Genomic DNA, 11,909 nt, shown 5'->3' with positions numbered 1-11,909 from the left:
TTCATTCTGATTCCGAGAATGTTTTTTCATGACATATTCTACTTTATGTTAGTGGTACAATTTTGTCGATACTTGCATCATTTCGTGGTGAAAAATTCCAAAATTTGATGAAAAACTTTAAAATGTTGCATTTTTTTATTTTGAAGCTTTCTGCTTATAAGGAAAATGAATATTCCAAATAAATTATATATTGATTCACATATACAATATGTCTACTTCTTGTTTGCATCATAAAGTTGACATGTTTTTACTTTTGGAAGACATCAGAGGGCTTCAAAGTATAGCAGCAATTTTCCAATTTTTCACAAAATTTTCAAAATCGAAATTTTTCAGGGACCAGTTCAGTTATGAAGTGGATTTGAAGGGCTTTAATATTAGAAATACCACACAAATGACTCCATTATAACAACTGCACCCCTTAAAGTATTCTAAATGACATTCAAAAGGTTTGTTAACCCTTTAGGTGTTTCACAGGAATAGCAGCAAATTGAAGGAGAAAATTGAAAATCTTCATTTTTTACACTGGCATGTTCTTGTAGACCCATTTTTTTATTTTTACAAGGGGTAAAAGGAGATAAATCTTCCTAAAATGTGTAACCCAATTTATCACGAGTAAGAAAATACCTCATATGTGTATGCTCTGTGGGTGTACTAGAGGGCTCAGAAGGGAAGGAGCACCAATGGGATTTTGGAGAGTGAGTTTTTCTGAAATGGTTTTTGGGGGGAATGTCACATTTAGGAAGCCCCCATGGTGCCAGTACAGCAAAAAATTCCTTGCCCCATGTCCTCACATGTGGATCCACCATTATAGATGCCCTGGAGCCTGGACCGCAATAAAGGGAGTTTAATGAAGCGATTCATGCAATTGAATCGCGGTGATATTCGGATTAGTTGCAAATCATTTTTTTCTGAAATTCGTAACGAATTCGGATTTGTCAGATTTGATTTGCTCATCCCTCCACTTAGGGCAGTTTTCCCAAAAATATCAGAAAAAAACTGTTTAGAAACCTAGCCTAAGGCTATGTTCACATATGTCTGGTGATCAGGCTTAATTTCCCTCAGACACTTTAGAAAAGTGCCGGAGGGACACTGCTGATAGAACTAATCCCATTATGGGACAGTTCAGGACACTGCTGATAGAACTAATCCCATTATGGGACAGTTCAGATTTATCCGACACCTCAATTAAGACACTGGATCACCAGACAGGCTGGAGAGAGGAACACATCTTGCAGCCTTCCCCATCCCGTCTGCAGAAATAACTGGGCGCCAGACCATACACAACTGATGAACTTGCCATTAGTTGTGTCCGATGATCTGACTCAGTACTGAGCCAGATTGCCAGACATATATGAAAGAACCCTTACTGTTCTAGAAATCTGAACTCTGGCACCGCAAGAGGTCTGAATGTAGTAAACATTGTTGGGGGACAAAACTTTATAATAATAATAATAGTTGTACTGTATTATTATAGCCAGCTGTACATTTTGATCTCCTTCTTATTGGGTTCATAGTTGGTAATCTTATGAGAAGTACTAGTCATTAGCTTCTAAACAATGGACTTTTTTCCCCAGATAATAATGAAACATTTAGTAGAGAATTGTAAATGATGTTACACAATGTTCAATCATTTATGTTAGGGTCTTTTTACATGGGCTGGCCAGTACGAGTGACCATCAACTATGTACAAATAGATTGGCGTTTGTAAAATGGAGCCTTTACATGGCCAAATATTGAGAGTGAACAGGCACATGAACAATCTCTGGATGATTTATGGCAGCACACAATATTTATGGCAGCACACAATATCTGATCAGCTGACAAATTTGTTTAATTTGTTTACTTGAAGGGGCTTATTCAGCCCATAATCACCCCTTGTTAACAGACCTTAAACTTGTCTTCTGAACTAGTGAATGTTTTATCTGATATGTAACCAAGTGCTCAAATGTGATTTTTGCAACGAAAGTATTACATGAATGTTATGTTGTTTTATCATACTTTTATGCCAGCCCACTGTATTGTTATACGCCCCCCCCCCCCCCCCCCCCATAAAAAAATAAAAAATAAAAAAAAAAGAACCATCTTCTTTGGCGGTGGTTGTTTGCTCAAAAGACCACATTTTTCTGAAACAGCAACATTAAATTCTATAATTTTTCATCAATATGGATTTTGTCCATCTTTTGTACTGTAAAACAGTCAAATAACAGCTGTTGGTACCAAAGAAGGTGGAAGAAAATTATGTGATAACATAGCCTATAGGGGCAAACCCCCTCTTTGCTGATTACCAACATCATTTTTGTACAAAAATATCCTTTACAAAAGAACCCACCAGCAAGTATTTTGTGGCTGCCTAAAAGGAAGCCATTTCTCTTTAGTTTGTCCTACCGGCAGTATCTCTCCTATATTGTAACATTAGGAAATTCTGTAAACATCATTTGATGACATAACACACTTGATAAAGAAAAGCCTTTAAAACACTGCATTTTGCTTATGAATGACATTGATCATGCTACAAGGCAAGAGTCTAACTTTACCATCTCATAAATCTTTGGTCAGACTTCACCTTGATACAATTTTGGGCATCAGTCCATCAAAAAGGCATTATGTAGCTGGAAAGAGTCCAGAGATGGGTACAAAATAAGAAGGGGAATGAAAGATTTTAGTTATGAGGAAAAGCTAGCCAAAGTTGGTTTAATCACATTAGAAAGGGAGAGCTTATGAGGGGATATGATTGCTATAAATATATCCAAGGTCAGTGCCGTGAAAGGAGAGGGCTTTATACAATGAAGGCTTGGAGAGCGTGTTATCGGTCTTACACAGATATTTTCAATAAGAGTATGCATTGTTTTGTCTCCTGTGTATGACGGAAAGATATGCAGCATGATACCAGAGTGATTTAAGCACAGATCAAAATAGAAATGCAGTTGTCATTTTTTTACGTCAAGCAGAAATGTTTCCCCAAAAGAGAAGAGGCAAAGATGAGGCAGTGAAGTGTGCACAGCATGGTATATGTACACCTTAGGATAAACAATACTGTGCACTATTAAGGTACTACCATTATGCATATTTTATATTTTCACATAGCATTATTTAAGAAAAAACTAAAATTGTATACAAATATATATATATATATATATATATATATATATATATATATATACATATATGAAAAGAGTGAATACAGCAGCACTCTGGTAAAGATAGAGTAAATTTCTTAGGAGGCGGGTGCAGGCAATTATAAAGGGCAAGGTCCACAAAGTCCCTGTAGTGTATAACATCCTTTTTGTATACTTCGGGGACTTTGTGGACCTTGCCCTTTATAATTGCCTGCACCCGCCTCCTAAGAATTTTTCTCTATCTTGACAAGAGTGCTGCTGTATCTGTGTATGTATGTATATATATATATATATATATATATATATATATGTATATTTATACTGTATATATATACATATATATTTATATATATACATATATATACACACACGTACTGATCAATAATGGCATTACAATCAAGAAGGTTATAATGAATGTTCGGTGACAATGACACATGTCAAGGGGTGGGACATATTAGGCAGCAAGTTCTTAAAGTTGATGTTTTGGTCACAGGTCTGAGTATCTCTAAAATAACAGGTCTTATAGGAAGTTCCCAGTATACAATGGTTGGTAGCCACTAACAGTGGTTCAAGAAAGGACAACTAATATACTAATGGAAAGACAGTGGGTGTCTCAGTCCTCTAGGCTGAGACACCCACTGTCTTTTCACTTTGTCTATACACTACCAGGGTGTGGGAGTTCATCTAAGTAACCTCGGCTGTATATAGGAAAAGTGAGCTGCATCCCCTCCTTATTTTACTATTAAAGGGGTTGTGCGCTGCCCTGCCTTTCGGAGCTCCGTAAGCAGCGTCCGGAACTTCATTACTCCGAACGCTGTTTGCGGGCTTCCGTGTTCGCAGCCTCGTGACATCACGCCCGCCCCCTCTACCAAAGTCTATGGGAAGGGGGCATGACAGCTGTCGTGCCCCCTTCCCATAGACTTTCAGTGAGGGGGCGGGCGTGACGCCACGAGGGGGCCGTGCGTGACGACACGCCCGGCGGCCACAAACACGGAAGCCCGCACACAGCGTTCGGAGTAATGAACTTCCGGACACTGCGTGCGAAGCTTCGAAAGGCAGGGCAGCGCACAACCCCTTTAATATTCTAATGGAATGGGTCATTGGCTGATGCACAGTGATGACAAAGGGGAGCCTGAGTATTGTGCAGTTTACCCACTGACTTTGCTGACTCCAGTAACAACATTTCCTAAAGCAGACACATTTTAGGCACATTTAGAGCTTAGTAGAAATTAGCATTTTTTAGATATGCTGGGAAAAAAAGTCTGATTCATGTAGGTCCCATCTCACAACTTACAGGAGTAAAGGGATCTGCTGCTAACATCTGGGTGCCAGATATCTTGTCCAAGCCTTTAGCAGGTCTTGTGTTGACACCAGGGGGACCTACACAATAATAGGTCTTAATGTTGTGGAGTCCCAGCACCAATGGCTGTCCTGTGGCTTCAGACTGCTTTGGGCAGCTTTGCAGCACAAGTTGTTGGGCCCACCAAAGGACTTATTGTTCTATCCATTATGTTTGCACTTTATAGAGAAGTAATATATTTTCCTAATTAACTCTATTTTTGTTATCTGTATATATGTTATTTATGTTTTACTGTCCCATTAAGAGAGGAGCTGTGTAAACCCCATGTGACCCTGCCTTCCAATGGGAACCCCTAAATTCTCACCCTCATATAGTGTATTGGGTAGAGGAGTTCTCCGAAAACAGTGTAAATTGAGCAACAGTGCCCCGGTGGAGAAGGCTACAGGATTCATCTACCCATCTTACAAGTAAGTATTAATACGTTTAGTGAAAGCACCACAAGACCCTGCAAGGCAACAGAGTTCCCAAGGGGTTACGCTGCATCCTCTTACCCAATACCAACTGCCTGTGTAATACCATTGGCACCCTGCTCAGTAAAGACAGTTATCCGTAACCTGACGTCGGTGTGTTCATTTACTCCCCATGTCTGGATCAGGAGAAGCTGTCTCCAACCTCGGACTGTGTATAGGATAACGGCGCCCTGGCACCATGAAGTGGTAAGGTATTTCTCCTAACACCCCGTGGTACCACAATGTCATGGTCATGATCAATGTAAATATAAATGTAGAGCAAAGTAAAGCCTCCTATAAGCCTAGCGAGTCACTACCAACAACTCCCTATTTTGCCCATAATTATGAACACCAATGGCCGTCCCAGACCTCACAAACAGATGGCAGATATACTGAACAATACAATATTATTGTAATGGTTATAGCATAGTTACAGCAAATTATGCCATTAAGTGATATTAAAAACATATTTCAACTTATTTGTTTAAAATCTTTTGTAGATCTGTTAAAATGCTCTAAAGATGCATATCTTGCCATGTATGTATGTATTAAGTGAATGAATTTCCTAAGAGGGTAAATTTGCATTTACATTTTCCAAGAGACTTGATTATAGGAGTAACAAGGACAACAGTGAGAGTTCAGAAAGAAGGAAAGCATAAAAGACTATGTGTATGAGGCCAGTTTCACACAAGCATAATATGGACCCATTTATAAATGCAAATTACAGCTGCAAACCTTGACCTCAATGTAGATTGACAGCTGTCAGTTTGGGCCATCAGATCTGAGGTCAAGCCCATTCTTGTGCTGTAGTACACAAGAAATTTGTCCTGAATGTGTTCAGTTTGTGACTAGATGACACAAAGATTTGTTTTCAACAAGAGTATTAATTGCATCCATTACATGCCTGCAGTTACAGTAAATAAAGCAACTCTAAGGGTATGAAATGACAAATTAGCATGTATTACAGGAGCTGAACAAAATATCTAGAACCTTCTAATTTTCCATAGTTTAGTGTACCTGTCAGATACAAAAATAATAATAATATGTTACTCGCTACCTAATCCTGACATGTACATGCAATTTTATGTCTATATCACCTATATTTATTATAAAAATACCTCTTTTCATAAGCTCACAGGGTCGTGTCCCTACTTGTGGTGATGGGAGGTGATTGGTGAGTCTGCTCATTCAGCCTTGTCCATAAGTCATCTCTTGTCCATGACTCATGGCCAAACCTGGTGCTGCTGCAGGACTGGTTAGTGTCCCAGTAGGTATGGGGACCCCTAGTGGTGGGATCTTCAGGAGATGGTCTTTAATTTTCATCAGTAACAACATATAAAACGTTTTTGGAGCTGAGTGCCCATTTAAGTTGAACTTTTCGTGACACACCTCCCATTAAGTGAAATGTCCCCTTTCTTCTCAGTCATGTTGCTTATATCACTGGGAGCGTGATATGTCAAAGCTTACTAGGTTCCAAAGGGGAATGATTGCTCAGTTGATGGGCATGTTGAGGTCTACATTTTCTTTCATGACATCTCAGTATGCAAAGACTAGCAAAATATCACCAGATAGAAGACATTGGCCCTTATTTACTAAGAGTGGAGTGTAGGTTTCTTTTTGGGTTTTAATTCCCTACAATTTATTTTCCACAGTATTTACTAAGGTTTCCCTACATTTTCCACTTTCCCCACACTTTGCTTTTTTTTACACCTGCTCTGATTTGTCTGGTTTTCCTCAGCTCAAATCCACCACATTTTATGTGGAAACCTTAGTAAATATGATGGGTTTTTGTGAAAATATCAGGAACACACCCCTTTTCTGAGACCACGCCGCCTTTTCCGGCGGCCACGCCCCTGTTTCGGGTTTTCTTAGCAAAACGGAGAGTTAGTCTGGGTTTTTTCAATTCTGGCGCAAATTCTGGCGCAAAATCTGGTGCAGACAGAATTTCTGGTGCAATTCAACGGAATCTGGCGCACAACCCGACAAAACATGTCGGGTTTGCAATAGTAAATGAGGGCCATTGTAGTTAAAAGTCAAAGCTTCATGTGAGGGACAGAAAGGCACTTCAAATTGTAGACAAAAAACACAAAAAATTACACAAATTACTGAAGGTGTCAATGCAGGGTAAAGAACCAGTATCAGTGAAAAAATACACACAGATGATATTTATGGTAAAGCCACAATAGCCCAACTTTCAGTGCTGTAAAGATCACAAAACATAAATCCTGCAGCCATGAGATCATGTGATATGGTCTGATGGGCCCAATTTAACAGTTTTCCCCACTTCAGGTCTTGTATATGTCTCTAGATCATTAATTAAGCCTACAATATCAACTGCCATAAATCCATTGTCCAGCATGCCAGGTGTTCCTGACTAGTTTGCGGCAAGATATCATGACACTCTTTGAACCTAAGAGTTGTCCTTTAAAGTAAAGCCACAGCCCTGGATATTCTAAGTGACCAACACTATTCCATGATTCACACTTTGTTTTCAGATAGTAATGCAATCGTCCAGGATGACAATGCTCCTATCCACACTGCTCAGTGCTTTGGATCTTTGGTTAGGGAGCATGGAAATAAAGTTAAAGGCATTTTCCAGGTTTAGAAAAACATAGTAGCTTGTTTCCAAAAACATCACCAGATCTGTCCTTAGAGTATGTGTGGTATTAACCCCTTAAGGGGCAGCCCATTTTCACCTCAAAGGGGTACTCCGGCACTAAGACATCTTATCCCCTATCCAAAGGATAGGGCATAAGATGCCTGATTGCAGGGGTCCTGCCACTGGGGCCCCATCATGATCTTGCACGCAGCACCCCGTTATAATCAGTCCCCGGAGCATGTTCGCTCCGGGTCTAATTACTGGCGATCATGCAAGCCGATGGGAGGGGCGTGACAGCCCCCTGGCATTTGACTGATCTTTGGAACAGTGGGCTGTGCAAATGAAAAATTACATTTTTCATTTTCACGGACCACTGTTCCAAAAATCTGTCAGGCACCTGTAAGGCATAAATGCTCACTGTACCCCTTATTACATTATGTGAGGGGTGTAGTTTCCAAAATGGGGTCACATGTGGGGGGGGGGGTCCATTTTTCTGGCACTATGGGGGCTTTGTAAACACACGTGGCCTTCAATTCAAATTTTCTGTCCAAAAGCTCAATGGTGCTCCTTCTCTTTTGAGCATTGTAGTGCACCCGCAGAGCACTTTACATCCACATATGGGGTATGTTCTTACTCAGAAGAAATTGGGTTACAAATTTTGGGGTGCTTTTTTCCTTTTTTCAATTGTGAAAATGAAAAATTTAGCGTAACACCAGCATTTTGGTGAAAAAAAATTCATCAAACACCTGTGGGGTGTTAAGGCTCACTGTACCCCTTGTTACGTTCCATGAGGGGTGTAGTTTCCAAAATTTGGGTTATATGTGGGTATTCATTTATTTGCTTTTACGTCAGAACTGCTGTAAAATCAGCCCCCCCTGTGCAAATCCCCAATTTAGGCCTCAAATGTACATAGTGCACTCTCACTCCTGAGCCTTGTTGTGCGTCTGCAGAGCATTTTACGTCAACGTATGCGGTATCTCCGCATATGCGTTACAAATTTTGGGGGTCTTTTTTTCCTTTTACTGCTTGTGAAAATAGAAAGTATGGGGCAACACCAGCATGTTAGTGTAACATTTTTTATTTTTTTACACTAACAGGCTGGTGTAGCCCCCAACTTTTTCTTTTCATAATGGGTAAAAGGAGAAAAAGCCCCCCAAATTTTTAACGCAATTGCTCCCGAGTACGGAGATACCCCATATGTGGCCCAAAACTGCTTCCTTGAAATACGACAGGGCTCCAAATTGAGCAAGCACCATGCGCATTTGAGGACAAAATTAGGGATCGCATAGGGGTGGACATAGGGGTATTCTACATGAGTGATTCCCAAACAGGGTGCCTCCAGCTGTTGCTAAACTCCCAGCATGCCTGGACAGTCATTGGCTGTCCGGAAATGCTGGGAGTTGTTGTTTTGCAACAGCTGGAGGCTCCGTTTTGGTAACACTGCCGTATGATGCGTTTTTCATTTTTATTGGGGGGGGGGCAGTGTAAGGGGGTGTATATGTAGTGTTTTACCCTTTATTATGTGTTAGTGTAGTGTAGTGTTTTCAGGGTACATTCACACGGGTGGGGGTTATGGTGAGTTTCCCACTAGGAAACCCTGCGCTGCAGCTCAAACTTGAAGTAGGAAACTCACTGTAAACCCACCCGTGTGAATGTACCCTGTACATTCACATGGGGGGGGCAAACCTCCAGCTGTTGCAAAACTACAACTCCCAGCATGCACTGACAGACCATGCATTCTGGGAGTTGTACCTTTGCAACAGCTGGAGGCACACTGGTTGGAAAACCTTCAGTTAGGTTCTGTTACCTAACTCAGTATTTTCCAACCAGTGTGCCTCCTGCTGTTGCAAAACTACAACTCCCACTATGTACTGATTGCCGAAGGGCATGCTGGGAGATGTAGTTACGCAACAGCTGGAGGTACGCAACTACAACTCTCAGCATGGTGAGACAGCAGTTTGCTGTTTGTGCATGCTGGGAGTTGTAGTTTTGCATGATTTAGAGGGCCATGGTTTAGAAACCACCGCACAGTGATCTCCAAACTGTAGCCCTCCAGCTGTTGCAAAACTACAAATCCCAGCATGCCCAAACAGCAAACAGCTGTCTGGGCATGCTGGGAGTTGTAGTTTTGCAACATCTGGAGGGCTACAGTTTGGAGACCACTGTATAGTGGTCTCCAAACTGTAGCCCTCCAGATGTTGCTAGGCAACAACTCACAGTCTTCCGCAGTCTGCAGCAAGCTGCACCAGGGAGAGGATCGCCATTAGTTCAATTAAGAGACTTTGTCAGCAGTCTGTTCCTCTTTTTACACATGGATAACAGTTCCCAATATAAAACGTTAGCTGTTCTCTGACCCAAAATACGGTTGTTGTCATAGGTTTCTTCGTACTATGTTGTAAGGAGTTAATACACAGAACCACAGGTGATCATTGGTCCCAATTTGCTTGCATCTGTTACAGACAACTTATATTTTGGGTAATATTTATTTAGGGTGCGCTGACACAGTGCAGTTTTTGCTGAAGCTTTCAAGCCAAAACCAGGAATGGATCATAACTAATTAGGCAACATAAAGAACAGATGTCACTTCTACTCCATTGTTTTTATTTTTATTTTTTTATCCGATACACACCAAGAGAGGATTAGAAAGAAGAGTCGAAGTAGCATCTGTTCTTTATATAATCTAATTCATTAGGATTCACACCTGGTTTTGGCATAAAAGCTTCAGAAATAACTGTACTGCATGAGAACACCCTAAGTGTACGTTCACACGAGCGGACCCACAGTATATTTTACGCTGCAGTTCCACGCTGAAGGACTGCTGCATGGTGGCTTTACATGCACATGTAAAGCCACCATGCAGCGGTCCTTCAGCAGCGGATCCACAGCGTAAAATACGCTGTGGGTCTGCTCGTGTGAACGTACCCTAAGGCTAGGTTTCCACTTGTTTTTTTTTATTTAAAGAACACCAATAAAAACGCCAAATCTGCTGCATGGTCCGGCCAATTACAACTCTCAGTAGGAAATATGAATCTGTGATGTGAAGTTCTCTTCACATCACCACTCCGAAGTACACAACAGTGCAGGGGAGCGGAGGGGTGCTGCAGGCCACCAGCTTCTCACGATTATAAATTATGATCACAACTGGTCTCAGGAGTGAGACCCGCTGCGATCTCTTCCATAGTGCAGGTATTACTGCTCCCAACATGGAACAGACTCTGTACCATGCTGTGAGTAGTGGTGGTACTGCAAATAATGACAGACATATAGTTAATATAGTATGAAACACAATGGCTGAAACCAACACTTTTTATCGGATTTTTACACAAAATTTTAGGCGCACGTCTGTACAACAATCGTGCGCCTAAAAAAAGCAGACAATTTCAGAAATCCATTGTTTTAGAAATCCCTACAAAGGGGTGTGGCTTCTCCAAAAAGAAGACATTTTCTAGGAAACCCACGGTTTATTGTCCGAAACCCAAGAAGAAAACAGGTGATTTTAGAAAACCCAACTGCCAGAGACTGGAGTAAAAACTGGTAAAATGGAGTGTTTTTCCCAAGCATAAATATTATGGCTAATATGCTTAAATAATGTTAAACTAAATAAAGAAAAACTTGTTCGACTTTAATTAGCTGTAATCAGGACATATATTATGTAGTTCATTTTATCAATTTTCAAAAAGTTAAACCAAGTGTGAATAAATCTGCACTAAATGAGTAAATTAAATGCTGTTGTGTCTGATGTTTGTATTGTGTTTATCTGTGTTTCTTTTATTATTTCTTGCACAACTGTATTCCTTGTTTTTGCCTACGAATTCACTTGCATTCTATTACAACCTAGTCTTCCACCAAAAACATTTTCTCTGCTTGTGTGAGACGTTGTTTGCGACCACCATCATCAGGGGGAAGGAAATCCTTATCTTGGTCATCCCCTTCATCACCTTCCGAGTCAGAAGGCACTGCAACTTGACTGGAAAGATTACCTTGGCTTTCAGGTAAAGGCGTACTCGTGCATGGTAAGGGGGAAGTCGGATGTTGAGGGGTATCTTCCTAGGAATTCTGTGAAGGCATTTGAAGGCATTGAACAAACACTCATGCATACGCCCTGCACCCCGAGTCCTTAAGGACGTGGGAAAATACGCCCGTGGGAATTCCGGTCCCCGGCCCTAGCCGGTTGGGGACCGGACCGGGATGTCAATTCAGACATGCGATTTTCTGCTATTCCGGGCTGATCGGGTCTCTGGTGACCCGATCACCTGGAAAATAGCGATGATCGGAGCTGTCAGTGACAGCCCCGATCATCCTGAGGGCTAGGAGTGAGGTCGCAGTGCTGTGATCTCCTCCAATCCCCTGCCATTGGTCAGAAATGATTCTGACCAATGGCAGAG

The sequence above is a fragment of the Hyla sarda genome, chromosome 4, assembly GCF_029499605.1.
Source record: "Hyla sarda isolate aHylSar1 chromosome 4, aHylSar1.hap1, whole genome shotgun sequence".
In the NCBI taxonomy this organism is placed as follows: Eukaryota; Metazoa; Chordata; class Amphibia; order Anura; family Hylidae; genus Hyla; species Hyla sarda.
Note: the sequence above shows the minus strand (reverse complement) of the source record.